Genomic DNA, 15,177 nt, shown 5'->3' on the forward strand with positions numbered 1-15,177 from the left:
CGCAGTCCTCAAAGACCATAGCTCAGCATAAGGAGCTGCCTGCATTCCTTGCAGCTGCATTGCTCAAGCGAAGGAAGTCACACTGGGTACCCTCAACTGCCAAGTACACAACCTGCTGTAGCACAGTACCATTTGAGAACAGAGTCACTGCTGGAGTATATTCTGTACTAGAAGCGAATATCCCTGAGCATCTCCACATCTCTGAAGTCCCATGATCATCCCACCACACCCGTATGAAAGGCTGCAGTGTCATGACCCCAACTAGACTCAGAAGTACAATCATGAACTTGGCACCTGAGCCCACTCAGCACCATTCACACTAAAAATGAGTGGCCCAGCATAGCAGGGAGGTTGCTCTCACAAATGGGTGAAGCAAAGCATGTGAATCCAGGGCCCAAGGATCGGCTATCTAACCACACTGCCACTGCTGATCCTGAACACCACGTGCATTTCCTGGGACCAAAGGCTTGTCTGCCCAGCACCTGCTGCAACAGGCAACCTTGTTCTTTTTACAAATGGAGCTGCTGTGTGCCACGCTCACACACAACCAAAGCCAAAAATGCCTTACCCAACTTATTCTACAGGGCATATCTACAGGAAAGTCTTTTCCTGTGAAGGCTACTCCATAAAATTGGAATTGGCTACTATTTCATCAGATTTGCAGATATCAATATAGGAACACAAAAACATGAAAAAACAAGGAAACATGATACCTGTAAAGGAACACAATGATTTTCCAGTAACAGAATCCATAGAAAAGTAAATCTATGAAATGCCTGAAAAAATAATTCAAAATAATGATTATGAGGAAGGTTTAGTAAGATACAAGAGAAAACAGATAGATAATGTAACAAAATCAAAAATACAATTCACTATCAGAATGAGAATTTCAACAAAGAGATAATTATTATAGAACTTAACAAGAAGTACCTAACAGGAAATGTGGAGCTGAATAATTCAATGATTGAAATAAAAAAGAAAAGCAAGAGCATCAAAAACAGACAAGTTTAAACAGAAGAAAGAATTTCTGAACTTTAAGACAGGTCTTTTGAAATAACTTTGTGAGAGAAAAAAAGAAATTTAAAAAACAAAGAAAACTTAAGAGACTCGTGAGACAAAAATATGAACACATACTCACATTATGCGAATTTCAGAAAAAGAATATATAAAGAAAAAGCATAGAAAATATATTTGATAAATAGTAACTGAAAATTTATCTCATCTCGGAGAAGATATGAATATTTAGATCCAGGGAACCCAAAAGTTTCCAAATAGTTTCAACCCACAAAGGTCCCCTTTGAGGCACATTATAGTTAGAGAAGTTTAAAAACAGCAAAAGTGTCAAGTCACATGTTAAGTAATCCCCGTTTGGCTAAAAGCATATTTCTCAGCATAAATCTTACAAGCAAGAAGAGAATGGGATGATATAAGTGCTGAAAACAAAACAAAACAAACAAAACAAAACCTACTAGCCAAGAATAGTGTGCCCAGTAAATCTATCCTTCAGACATGAAGGAGAAATAACATCTTTTCTAAATAAGCAAAAATTGAGGAAATTCATCACCATTCGACCGTCCTTACAAGAAATACTTAAGGGAGTCCTGCATCTGAAAGAAAAAGGGCAATAACTGCCATCATGGAAGCACACGAAGTGATAAAAATCACTTGTGGATCAAATATGCAAATGGACATAAGAAAGAAATTAAACTTTATCACCACAGAAAACCAACAAATTTGAAAGACAACAGTAAAGAAAGGAATAAAGAACATTCAAAACAGCTACAAACCAATTACTAAATGATAGGAGTTAGGCTTCACTTCTTAATAATAACTTTGAGTGTAAACAAATAAACTTCCCAATTAAAAGATATAGACTGGCTAAATAAGTAAAAAAATAAAAATAAAAATAAAACGACCCAATGATAAGAAACCTATAGGAAACTCATTTCATCTGTAAAGGCACACATAGGCTGAAAGTAAATAAATGGAAAAAGATATCCTACACTGATATGGTTTGGCTCTGTGTCTCCACTCAAATTTCATGTTGAATTGTAATCCCCATATGTCAGGCAAGGGACCTGATGGGAGGTAACTGGATCATGGTGGGAGGTAATTGGATCACTGTTCTCATGATAGTGAATGAGTTCTCATGAGATCTGATTATTTAAAAGTGTGGCACTTTCCCCTCTCTCCTGCCACCATGTAAGATGTGCCTTGCTTCCCCTTCCCCTTCCACCATAATTGTGAGTTTCCTGAAGCCTCCCCAACCATGTGGAAATGTGAGTCAATTGAACATCCTTTCTTTGTAAATTATCCAGTCACAGGTAGTTCTTTATAGCACTGTGAAAACAAACTAATACAGAAAATTAGTACCAAGAGAAGCGGGACATTGCTATAAAGATGCCTGAAAAAGTGGGAGTGACTTTGGAACTGAGTAACAAGCACAGGTTTGAACAGTTTGGAGGACTCAGAAAAATACAGGAAGACAAGGAAAAGTTTGAAACTTCCTAGAGACTTGTTGAATGGTTGTGACACAAATGCTGATAGTGATATGGTCCAGGCTGAGGTGGTCTCAGATGAACATGAGGAACTTATTGGGAACTGTATAAAATGTCACTCTTGCTATGCTTTAGAACAGAGATTGGTGGCATTTTGACCCTGCCCTACAGATCTGTGGACCTTGAGAAAGATGATTTAAGGTATCTGGTGGAAACAATTTCTAAGCAGCAAAACATTCAAGAGGTAATCTGGCTATTACTAAAACTGTACACTAATATGCACAAAGACAGAGATAGTCTGAAGTTGGAACTTATATCTAAAAGGGAAGCAGAGCCTAAAAGTTTGGAAAATGTGCAGCCTGACCATGTGGGAGAAAAGAAAACCCCAATTTCTGGGGAGAAATTCAAGCCAGATACAGAAATTTGCATAAGTAACAAGGAACCAAATGTTAATCACCAAAATAATGGGGAAACTGTCTCCAGGGCATTTCAGAGATCTTCACAGCAGCCTCTTCCATCACAAGTCTGGAGGCTTAGGAGGGAAAAATGGTTCTGTGGGTTGGGCCCAAGGCCCTGCTGCTCTATGCAGCCTTGGGACACCCTAGCTGCTCCAGCTCCAGCCATGGGTAAAAGCAGCCAAGGTACATTTCGAGCCATTGCTTCAGAGGGTGCAAGCTCCAAGTCTTGACAGCTTCTACGTGGTGTTGGGTCTTTGGATACACAGAAGGCAAGAATTGAGATTTGGGAACCTCTGCCTAGATTTCAAAGGATGTATGGAAATGCCTGGATGACCAGGCAAAATTCTGCTGCAGGGGCAGAGCCCTAATGGATAACCTCTACTAGGGCAGTGTGGAGGAGAAATGTGGGGTTGGGGCCCTCACACAGAGTCCCCACTGGGGCACTGCCTAGCAGAGCTGTGAGAAAAGGGCCACCATCCTTTAGGCCTCAGAATGGTAGATCCACCAACAACCCACATTGTGAGCCTGGAAAAGCCACAGGCACTCAAATCCAGCTTGTGAAAGCAGCTGTGGGGGCTGTACCCTCCAGAGCCACAGGAGTGGAGCTGCCCAAGTCCCTGGGAACCCACCTCTTGGATGAGCATACCCTGGATGTGATGTGAGACACGGAATCAAAGGAGATTATTTTGGAGCTTTAAGATTTAATGGCTACCCTGCTGGATCTTGGACTTGCATAGGGCCTGTAGTCCCTTTGTTTTGGCCAATTTCTTCTATTTGGAATGGAAGAATTCATCCAATGCCTGTACTCCTATTGTACCTTGGAAGTAACTAACTTGTTTTTTATTTTACAGGCTCATAGGTGGAAGGGACTTGCATTGTCTCAGATGAGACTTTGAATCTTGACTTTTGGATTAATGCTGGAATGACTTAAGGCTTCGAGGGACTGTTGAAAAGGCAGAATAGTATTTTGGAAGGTAAGAATGACATGAGATTTGGGAGAGGCCAGTGGTGAAATGATATGGTTTGGCTCTCTGTCCCTATACGAATCTCATGTTAAATTATCATCCCCACATGTCGGGGGGTGGGGGGTGGAACCTGATGAGAGATGATTGGATCATGGGGGTAAATTTCCCCATGCTGTTCTTCTGATAGAAAGTGAATTCTCATGAGATCTGATACACTTGCCCTCTCTCTCTCTCCTACTGCCATGTAAGATATTCCTTGCTTCCCATTCGCCTTCTGCCATGATGTAAGTTTCCTGAGGACTCCCCATTTATGCAGAACTGTGAGTTAATTAAATCTTTTTTCTTTATAAATTACACAGTCTCAGGTAGTTCTTTAAAGCAGTGTGAAACAAACTAATAAATACAGAAACAGAAACCAAGAGTGAGCAGAAGTACCTATACTTATATCAAATAAAAGACTTTAAATCAAAAGCTACCAAAAGAGAAAAAAGAAGTCATAATGTAATGTTAAAGGGATCAATTCAGCAAGAGGATATAACAATTGTAAATACATAGGCACCCCAAATCAGAGCACATTGATATGTGAATACAATATTATTATATCTAAAGAGAGAGAGAGATTCCAATGCAAAAATACCTGGGGACTTCAACATTCAACTCTAAATTTTTTTTTTCAGTTTTTTTTTTTTTTTCCCAAAAAAAGAGGAACTTTGGAAACCATACAAATACATGAGAATTAAACAACATGCTCCTGATCAACCAATGAGTCAATGAAAAAATTAAGAAAGAAATTGAAAAGTTTCCTTAAACAAATAAAAATAGAAACATAATATACATAACCCATGGAATACAGCGAAAGCAGTACTAAGAGAGAAGCTGCAATAAATGTCTACATCAAAAAAGTAGAAAGATTTTAAATAAATAACCTAACAATGCACAATGCATCTCAAGGAACTAATAAAGCAAGAACAAACCAAACCTAAAAGTAATAGATAGAGATAATAAGAGCAGAAAAGAAATAAACAAATAGAGACTTAAACAGATATCTGAAAGCTTTTTCTTCAAATAAAATAAAAACTTGTTTTTTGAGAAGGTAAAACAAATCAACATAACATTAGCTAGACTAAGATAAAAGAAAAGAAGACCCAAATATATAAAATCAAAAACAATAACACATTACAACCATGCCACAGAAATGCAAAGGATCATTAGAGAATAATTTGAACAACTATACACTAACATACTGGAAAACCTAGAGGAAATGGATAAGTTCCTGGACACATAGAACATATCCTGACTGAACCATAAAGAAATAGAGACTCCGAACAGATCAATAATGAATAATGAGATAGAATCAGTAACAAAAAGTATCCCCAATAAGAAGGGCTAGGAATAGATGACTTCAATGCTGAATTCTATAAAACTTTTAAAGAACTAACACACAGTTTTCAAAATATAATTCCAAAAAAACAATAAAGTAGAGAGAATTTGTCCAAACTCATTCTATGAGGCCTGCATTATCCTGATACCAAAATCAGATGAGAACACATAAACGAAATAAAACTACAGGCCAATATCCCTGATTAACAGAGATGTAAAAATTTTCAGTAAAATACTAGCAAATCAAATCCAACAGTGCATCAAAAACAGTATACACTATGATCAAGTGGGATTTTTCCTGGGAATGCAAGAATGGTTGAACATATGCAAATCTATAAATGATATACATCACATATAACAGAATTAAAAACAAAATCCATATGCTCATCTCAATGGATGCAGAAAAAGCACTTGACAAAACTTAACTTCTCTTCAAGAAAAGATCTCAATGAATTAGGTTTAGAAGGAATGTATTTCAATATAATAAAGGCCATATATAATAAACCTAAAGCTAACATCATATTGAATGAAGAAAAACTGAAAGTCTTTTGTCTAAGAGCTGAAAGAAGGCAATGATGCCCACTTTTTCCAACTTTTGTGAAACACAGCGCTAAAAGTCTTAGCCAGGGCATTAGGCAATAGAAAGAAATAAAGAGCATTAAATTGGAAAGGAGGAAGTCAAACTGGTTTTGTTTGCAGATGTCATAATGTTATATATAAAAATCTGAAAGACTCCACCAGCAACCTACCACTTAAAGCTGATAAATGAATTCAGTAAAGTTGCAGAATACAAAATTAATATACAAAAACAGTAGCATTTCCATTCACCCATACTGAGACTAGCTGAAACAGAAATGAAGAAAGCAATCTCATTTACAACAGCTACAAAAACAAAAAAAGATACCTAGGAATAAACTTAACCAAAGAAGTAAAAGATCTCTACAATGAAACCTGTAAACCACTGATGAAAGAAATTGAAGAGGACACAAGCAAATGAAAACACATTCACACTTTCCCCATAAAAGTTAGGTTATACAGTTTTGTTAGAATTCTCAGGAAGGAAGCACTTTGTATCCATTGTGGTTACTAGGCTGGGATGAGGTAAGTTTGAAACTACCACAGGCCATCTCATGTAGAGACTGCCTGGAGGGAAGCAGAGCTAAGGAATGAAGAGAGACAAATTCCTAATAATATTTGCAATCTGTGGTATCCATCTTTACCTAAGGAAAGGAGAATATTATTATAAAAAAATGACAGGAGTTGAGGAGAGCAGGCTGCATACCATCAGAATTTATACATTTCCTTTATGTTTTCTTTTTGCTCAAGTGGGTTTGAATTAGATTTTTATATCTGAAAGAATCCTGATTAATATGGTAGGTATTTTCTAATTGCTAGATGGAGAAAGGCTTGCTGAGCAAAAAAGAAAGGAAAGAAATATCAAAAGAAAAGATGTAAAGATGACACCGATGTCAGTAGATAAAGCCACTGAGATGCTTCCCATAAGACCCTTTAAATTAGGAAAATAAGATTTCTCTGTGTAAATTTAACCAAGAAATCAAGACCTAATGAATAAGAATTAAATATGCAAAATCACATTAAAGATAGAATGTGAATTTTATTCTGGCATACAATCTTCTGAATTTTAAAGGAAATAGATGGCTTTTTTCTTTGTGAGGCCTGACATTTTAAAAGGTTCCTTAGAATTCCAGACAAAACATCTTCAATGGGTCATTTTGTTATTATTATTTTTGATCCAAGGAATTAAACCCATACCATTTGATCCAAATGCCACACGAGTAGTCACATCTTCTTCCCTTTTGTGTTTTATGATGAGGCACTCAATTTGTAAAACTCTGTGCCGAGCGGAGAAACTCAGAGAAAAAGAGACATTCCTCTAACCTGTTGAAAATCCACCAGGGCTTCTGTATCCATATGAGGGGAGAAAGGTTGACTAAGATTATTTTTAGTGAGCTGAAAACATTGTACATTAATTATAAAATTGCAGGTTAAATAAGCTTACAAAAAGGAGGACAGGAAATTAAGACAGAGGCGGTTTTGAAACCAAGGGATTTCTCCTATTGCTGTAGCAGATGCTGGATTTCCTGCTGTGTTCCCTCAGAGAGATGTCTGCATTTTCTAAAGTCAGATTTAGAAAATCTGAATCTCTTCAGGAATCTCATTGTTCAGGAATTTCATCGTATGAGTTTTAAAATACACACTAGCACATAAGTCATTTAAGTGCATTCTGGAAAAACACATTATATTTGTCTAATCAAGTCTTTGGTCTATAAAGTATTGAATAATTGGTTTGATTAAAAACAAAATATAATCATGTCAATTTGTTATTTTACTGTCACATACAGCTCAAATACTTGGTCTCCGAACCAAAGTAATTCAATAAGTTCGGTAAACAAGCACACAAGACGTAAGAGTGTTTTACAATCTCACTACCAAACCTCCACTGCTTGTTTCACCAAATATGCAGTTGATTTTATGGAATTAATCAACCTAGTAAGTCAAAATGTTTTATTCAGTCACTTTGTGTTAAGCCAGCTAACTATTAAGATAAATAGCTATAGCACCACGTTGAAATTAAAATAAGAACAATAGGATTTTTCCTGCAAAAGAAAAGAACAGGAAATGCCCACCATTAACTGCCTCCATTTCAGGATGCAAAGATTAGAAACAAGCTGGGCTACATAGGTAACATCAGAAAAGGATTTATTTCCATTCCATGTCAATTATGGCCCTGGGGTTTTACAAAATTTATTACAGCTTTAAAATGCTGGTTGGCGAACTATTTTCAGAACTTGCCAACAGAACCACTTTAGCATCCTTCAGACCCTTTCTGCTCTTTGAAGTCTGCACTGTGGCCATATCCAGTGCCCACAGTACTGTCTCCAGTCTGTTTTCTCTGACCCCTGGGAACTTCTGTAATAATGATCTTGGCCCTTTGATATATTCTTTGAAATTTTTTGATCTTGAAAGTAGAAAATAAATATATCTGCTTAGTTCTAAAACCATTCTCACAGAAAAAATCTGTATTCACCTGCTGTTTCTTTCCTTGAATGGTTTTGTTTTCTATTGAATCCTTTTTATTTACAAAATATAATAGAATATAAGAACTGTGTTATGATATTTTGGGTTTCCTTTGGCACCCCAGTTAACTGGCCAAGCAGCAATAGCCAGATATTTGTGTAGTGGAAGTGAAGGGGGCCAGAAAGTAAAATCAAAAGGCTTGCTTCCGCAAGAAATGTTAACATAACAGTAATGAAAACAAACCCAACATGGAAATGTAACAGGAAGCTGATGGTTCGAGGCAGCCTGGAAACCACCTTTATAATTGTCCAGTTTGAACCTTCAAGGGCCATGTCAACTGATTATCTTCGTTCCATTCTAGTAGTTGGTTCCTCTGTCAGGAAGCCTAGGAAATCAGATGAGATTAGTGCCCAGCAAAACCAATGTAGACCCACAGAAGGGGCCTTCTTTTCCTCATTTTTGAGAATCCTTTTAATTTCATCATCTGTGGAGAATTGGTGAGTTACGTTTGCAGAAGCACTTGCCATACAGTCTAAAAAGGATTGCAATAAAAGGCTTAGAATTCAAGCAGAATTGGAATAGACCAACAAAAAATAATTTTCAGAAGGTACCCTTATATAGGATAATTGATAAAGGAATATCAGAAAAAGATTACTAGGTTGGAGTAAAAAAAAAAAATGGTTAGTGTCCTACAGTTAAACTGTAAGGTTAACTTTTCTACAGCAGAAACTGTTTCTAGTTTTACCCGATAAAAAATCTCAAAATTCACATATAACTGTACAGTCTTAACTCTTAATAAGTAATAAATAACAAAGTCAAACAATAATATATCCTTCTAAAACATTAACGTTGGTTCTGTGATTCTGTTAAACAATGCTTTAGTGTGACATTGAAAAGATAGGCATCCTTTTGCTTATTTACAAGTTTTGAATCCTTTTTCCTACCAATACTAAGCAGAGAGGAAAGAAGCATTTCTTGGTCTTTATAAATAAGATGCACCATTATCTGCTCAATGTGTAATAAATGATTAGTCTCATTTTTCCCGTTGTGCCCACTGATTGTTTTTAAAATATTGAACCTATTTTTACCTATTTAGCTCCTTGAGAGAAACTCATCTATGTAGATTTATAATATTTAAAATCTTCAAAAGCACAATGACTAAACTTGGTGCTAGAAGATTTTTTTAAATATATATAACATGTGATTTCAGATGAAAGACAAGGACTGGATAGACATTACCTGGTTTGGTGGATGCAATAGAAGGAAAAAGATTAGAAGGGGCACTGAAGAAAAACTCTAATATTGAAACCCAAAGAAGTTGATGAAATATCTTTCTCTGAGTTAGATTTGGATTGGGATATTGTGACTTCTGATAGCTAAAAAATTTTTCCAAGTGCCTGTGAGCTAACCAGTCTTTGCTTTTTCTAATTTCCTTTCAGTCCTGTGAGGCCATGGGCAGTACATAGAAAAATCTGGGGACCAATTATAGCTAGATACTGATTGACAGTGATGTCTTGTATAACTGATTAATTTAGGGATTTGTCTCAAGAAGTTATCAATCTCATCTTTGAATCTCTCTGGGATTAAACATGACAATAGGCCTGACTTAATCTCATCCTTACTGAAAAAAAATCATCTAGTAAGCCTTGCCCTCATGCTATTGAAAACAATGGAAATAGACATTATCACTGCTTCTATAATAAAGTTAACTCTTGGTAGCCAATGGCACAGGCAAAAAATTTCAGAACATTTAACAAGTATGAAAATTAAGACAATAGTGGCGTGTATCTGTATAAATAATTGATCATTTCAAATTTTACATATTGCTGTATAAATACTACCCTTACTTTAAAAAATACATTAATTGGTCATCCACATGAGGCAGTATTTAATCCCCTAGAAAGAGCTAATTGATCCCTAGTCTTTTCCGAGAGTTAGTTTCTGTGTGTGATTGTGTATATTAAGTGTACGTGTCAGAGAGCAAGATAATATTTTTTATTTTTACTTTTCAAAGTAAGAGTCAGTCTGGGCGATGCCAGATGGATAATATAGTCAGGAAAGCCAGGAAGACAGAACATGTGAGCCCTGAGGTCCCTGATCTGTGACCTATGATTTGGAGAAGAGTCCCTCAAAAGACCATGTGATCCAGTAAGTTTCCAGTGAGAATGTAATTTCTTGAGGAGCAGATATGAAGAATACAAAGATGGAAGTGTGGTTTAATGTCGCCAGATTGCCACTATGCAGGGAAATCTCTCCAGCAGTATGCAGGGTACCAAGTGTAAATGTTCATAAATGGAAGAAAGATTCTAAAAAGTAATATAGTAAAATGACTTCAGTAAGATCATTATTTTTGCACATTAGATGGTAGACTTTTAAAAGTACTGAACTAGTCTGAGTAACTGCTATAGCAAAAATTATTCTATACTCTTCACAGTGAACCCTGTGATGACAGTCTGGACTCAAGGAAGAAAGATATAATTCTGTCTATTTAGGCTGACATAGACTTAGAGGAAGAAGAAGCATAGCAGCTGACAGGGATGGGTCAGTAGTAGACAAAGAGGGGCAGAGTAACATGGTGTTGAAAGAGCAGAGGAAGGAATGCAAACGGGAGGTGAAACCAGCGTAGAGGATCTTAACAGACTCACAGATTAGCCCTGTGGAAGACCAAACAATGAAGTCATAGATGTGGAGATATCTGTAAACTCAGACACTTCTTGGGGGAGAGGCATCAGACTGGCCAAAATATTTGAGAAAAGATTCATCACGGTAGGGGTGCATCTTCAGGTTGGGAAAATTGTCAAGACTTGACTAGGTTGAGTAGGGAAACTGCTATAAAACAATTAATGTTGAGAACTTGGTTAAAAATTAATAGGTATGAAAAAGCAACAAACTTGACAAATTAAAAATAAAATCTAAGAGGAAATAGAAAAATAGAAAAGTATAAAATAAGATTTTTTCCTCAGTTCTATTATACATTTCTTTGCTCCTACTAAGTGTCAATTAGTAATAACCCAGGATTTGCAGTGGGTGCCCCTCAGAGTTGGGGACATTTTTCAAATGCCAAAATAAATTTCTAATCTGATTGTTAAGCGTGTCATGACTAATATAAAGGAAGGTCAAAACTAATAAAAGAGAAAAAAAGGCAGACACTCTAGATTTGATCTAAATGATGACTATAAGCATTGATTAGCCAAACATGCCCAATCATAACTATCAGTCTGGATTGTGGCACAGCTGCCATTCAAGATATTTTCATTTCATTGTGGTTATTTAACATGTGTAAGAATTATTAAGGTAATATTTCTGGTGAATGAGATTAATTTTCTAAAATTCCCAATGAGATCAAAGAAAAATTCCACAAAGCTATGAAAAATCTATTATTTGGATTATAAGCATGGTAGAAAATAGCGTGTTTCTACTAAAAGCCCTGATAAAATCTATTATATTGACTAAATAGAGGGAGAATTACTTAATAACATTTTACCTGGGATTTTGAAGGGATTAAATATTGAGAATTGATGATCACTTGAATTCTAATACCCCAATTATGCAAATATAAAGAAAAAATACGTAAACAAATACAAACAATTTATGACCCTTGCAAGATATAATCATTTTTCTATCTACAAACTTCAGATTAAACAAGCTGACCATGAAGGAGAAGAGGGAATAATGACACTATCTTTGGGGTGGTGGTTCTTTTTGTCTACTAACTATCTTTAAATTTTATGATCCTTTAATAAGACCAGATGAGGATGTATTTAAAGTTTTAAAAACTATGTGAGACAAAATTAAATTTAAGAAGAATTAAATTGCATAGGCAGTACCACTTTATAATTATAATGCAGGAACCCACAATAAGGACACAGTTGTCCCTGATACTTAAATGTCATAGTATCAAAATAGTGAAAGCCAAATCTTATATGCATCTCTTTTTTCCATGTTAGAATAAATAGAAAAAATATATAAGAACAGAAGGGATTTTAATGGAGCTTATAAGGAAGGCGAATAAATATAAGTCCATAGAGAAGTGCAGAAAAAAAAGAACTCACCCATGGAACAGTTATAGAAACAATCTACATATTAAACTGCAAAGAAAAAGTCATTCAATTCCAAACTTGAATTAGTATAGATTACGTTATCTGATGACAATACAATTCCACTGGAAATTAAGACCAAATATAAAATCCCCCAAAATCACCTATCTCAGGCTGTGAAGAGGCTGCCCTTCTAGAAGTGCACAGAATTTAGAACTTGTTCCTGTTGGTGTGGATTCAGAAGCCCAGGGATTGCTTTGGGTGGAATGGCCAGCAGCAGCTACTGGGCAGATTTTCTAGGAACAATTTCCTTAAAATCCTAGAAGGCATCAAGACTATTTGATTCTGGTCAATTTCACAAGAAAGTAAAAAGTATCCAAACACATAGATCTTAAACCTGAAAAACCTTATCTATTGGCTGTTGGCATTTTTCTCTATCCACTTGTCAATTTAGAAAACAGCCACAAGTAAAGAAACATCATTTTTAATCCCCCCCTTGCCTGATGCTGCACGGCCCTTGTTTGGCAGAGAATGTTTAAAAAGAAGTTTCAGGGAAATTCCTGGAATGTCAATGTCATCAATCTCATGCTTACTAATTTTATTGCTTCAATATTCTATAGGATAAGTTAATGTTCATATAACAGAAATCACTCCAGGTAGACGAAGTAAAAAGGAATTTAACTGAGGGAATTTGGCGCTTACAAAATCACTGAGAGAGCTGGAGGTCAGTCTGACAGGCTTTAGGTTGAGCTTCTAGAAGTGATTCACAGAACAGCCCTGCAGAACTGGCCCACCAGAAAGGCCACCTCTGCTGCACACAGGAAGCTGGGGAATTGGAAACCACCATTACAGCAGGGGGCTGCAGAGTCCTGCTGTTTCTTTTACAAACCAGGTCAGCCTTAGGTAGCTACTCTCTCTCCTCTCAACACTACGAAGAGGCTAACTAGTTAAAATACCATCATGCTACATTTTTGATGACTAGATGTTAGATTCTAAATGAAGCAGCCCTCATCTACATAACAATGAAGATTTCTTTATAAATAGTAGTCAGGTAACCCTTATCAAATAGCAACAAAAAATTTCAATAACCAACAGGAAAATTTAAAAGCAGCATTGCTTTGATTCATTTTACGTTACTTTTTTGTTGTTCCTGCGGGGTATGCAGTGCAGTCGTGTGGCTAAGCACAAGGGTTTGATGTCAGACTATCTGAGTTCAAACACTGGCATAACTAACCGTGAAAGCCTGGGAAAAATTAATCATGCTGAAGTTTAATTTCCTCATCTGTAAAACGGGCATGATAATAACAGTGACTATTCATAGGGTCATTATGCAGATTAAATGAAGTAGTTCCCTGAAGTGCTTAAAGCACTACCTGGCACATCATAAACTCTCAATGATGATACGTTTTATTATCACAATCTTAATAGTTTCTGTTCCCTTTTTTCTTCAAGCACAACATCTCTTTAAGTCATAATCTCACATCTGTCACCATCACTCTAGAGGCAACAATTGACGTCCTACACACCAAAATCCATTCATCTTTTCTTAGTCCACATTCATCTTGATTTCTCTGCTGACTTTGACATGGTTCATCATTCTTATCAATTCTCAGTACCATTGATACTGTTAGCACAAAGCTTTCACTCTTTCCCCCAATTCTACCTTGCATGCACAATCTGTTAGAGAACTGTGGCAATATCTGTGGTTATATTTTCTCTCCCCGTTTATCATCCTAGTGCTAACTAACCCTCATTATCTTATGCCTGTGTTAATTTTTTAGTCAATTACTGAGAGTTGCCTTTTTAAAAAAATGTTTCTTTGCTTCAATTTATTTTGCACACCAATTGGCAAATGAATGTTTTAAAAATACTGATTATGTCATTCTCACGCTCAGAAATTTTCGGTGAATTTCAATTGCTTACCAAATTAAATTCAAACACATTGATCTGGTTTTAAAAAAACTTATCAGTGTTTCTCCTCCCATGTTTTTCAGTTTCATAACTAAACATATCCTAAAATCATAATGTTTTTCACATACTATGCTTCATACTATGCCTTTCTCTGTATAGAGTTTGCCTGGAATGCCCTCCCCTCAATGATTTCCACCTCCTAAATTCTTATTTATCTTTCAAAGTCTAGTTCAAATATTTTCTCCCTTAGGAAGATTTCTCTGATAATCAGGAGCAATCTCTCTTCTTACACAACAAAAAAGATTTATATCCATCACTGGATGTATCATAATAGCCCTATGTTAGATCTAATTATTTGTAAATATAGCATAATTAGAACACTAGATCAGGAGTTAGAAAACTTTTTAGAAGCCAAATAAAAAATCTTAGGCTTGGGAATCATATGATCTTTGTTATATCTACTCAACCCTGTTTTTGTAGCAAGAAAGCAACTCTAGATAGCGTATAAACAAATAGGCATGATTGTTTATAAAAACCCAAAAACCTTTATTTACAAAAACTTTACTTACAGTAACACTTTATTTACAAAATAAAACCAAAACCAAATGGCCAACCCAAGGACTGTCCATTTCTGACAGCTATATTAAACCATTGGCTACTAAATGCCAAAATCATGCTATACTTACTTGAATACTAATAATACTACTAATGAATCATTGAGTACTTGCCTACATTTTATTGCAGGCACTATGCAAGTACTTTTATGCATATTATTTATAATCATTACTGGGACTTTAGAGGGTATATTAGTCCATTCTCACACTGCTATAAAGAACTACCTGAAACTGGGTAATTTATGAAGAAGAGAGGTTTAGTTGACTCACATTTC

The sequence above is a fragment of the Chlorocebus sabaeus genome, chromosome 20 (assembly GCF_047675955.1).
Source record: "Chlorocebus sabaeus isolate Y175 chromosome 20, mChlSab1.0.hap1, whole genome shotgun sequence".
NCBI lineage: Eukaryota > Metazoa > Chordata > Mammalia > Primates > Cercopithecidae > Chlorocebus > Chlorocebus sabaeus.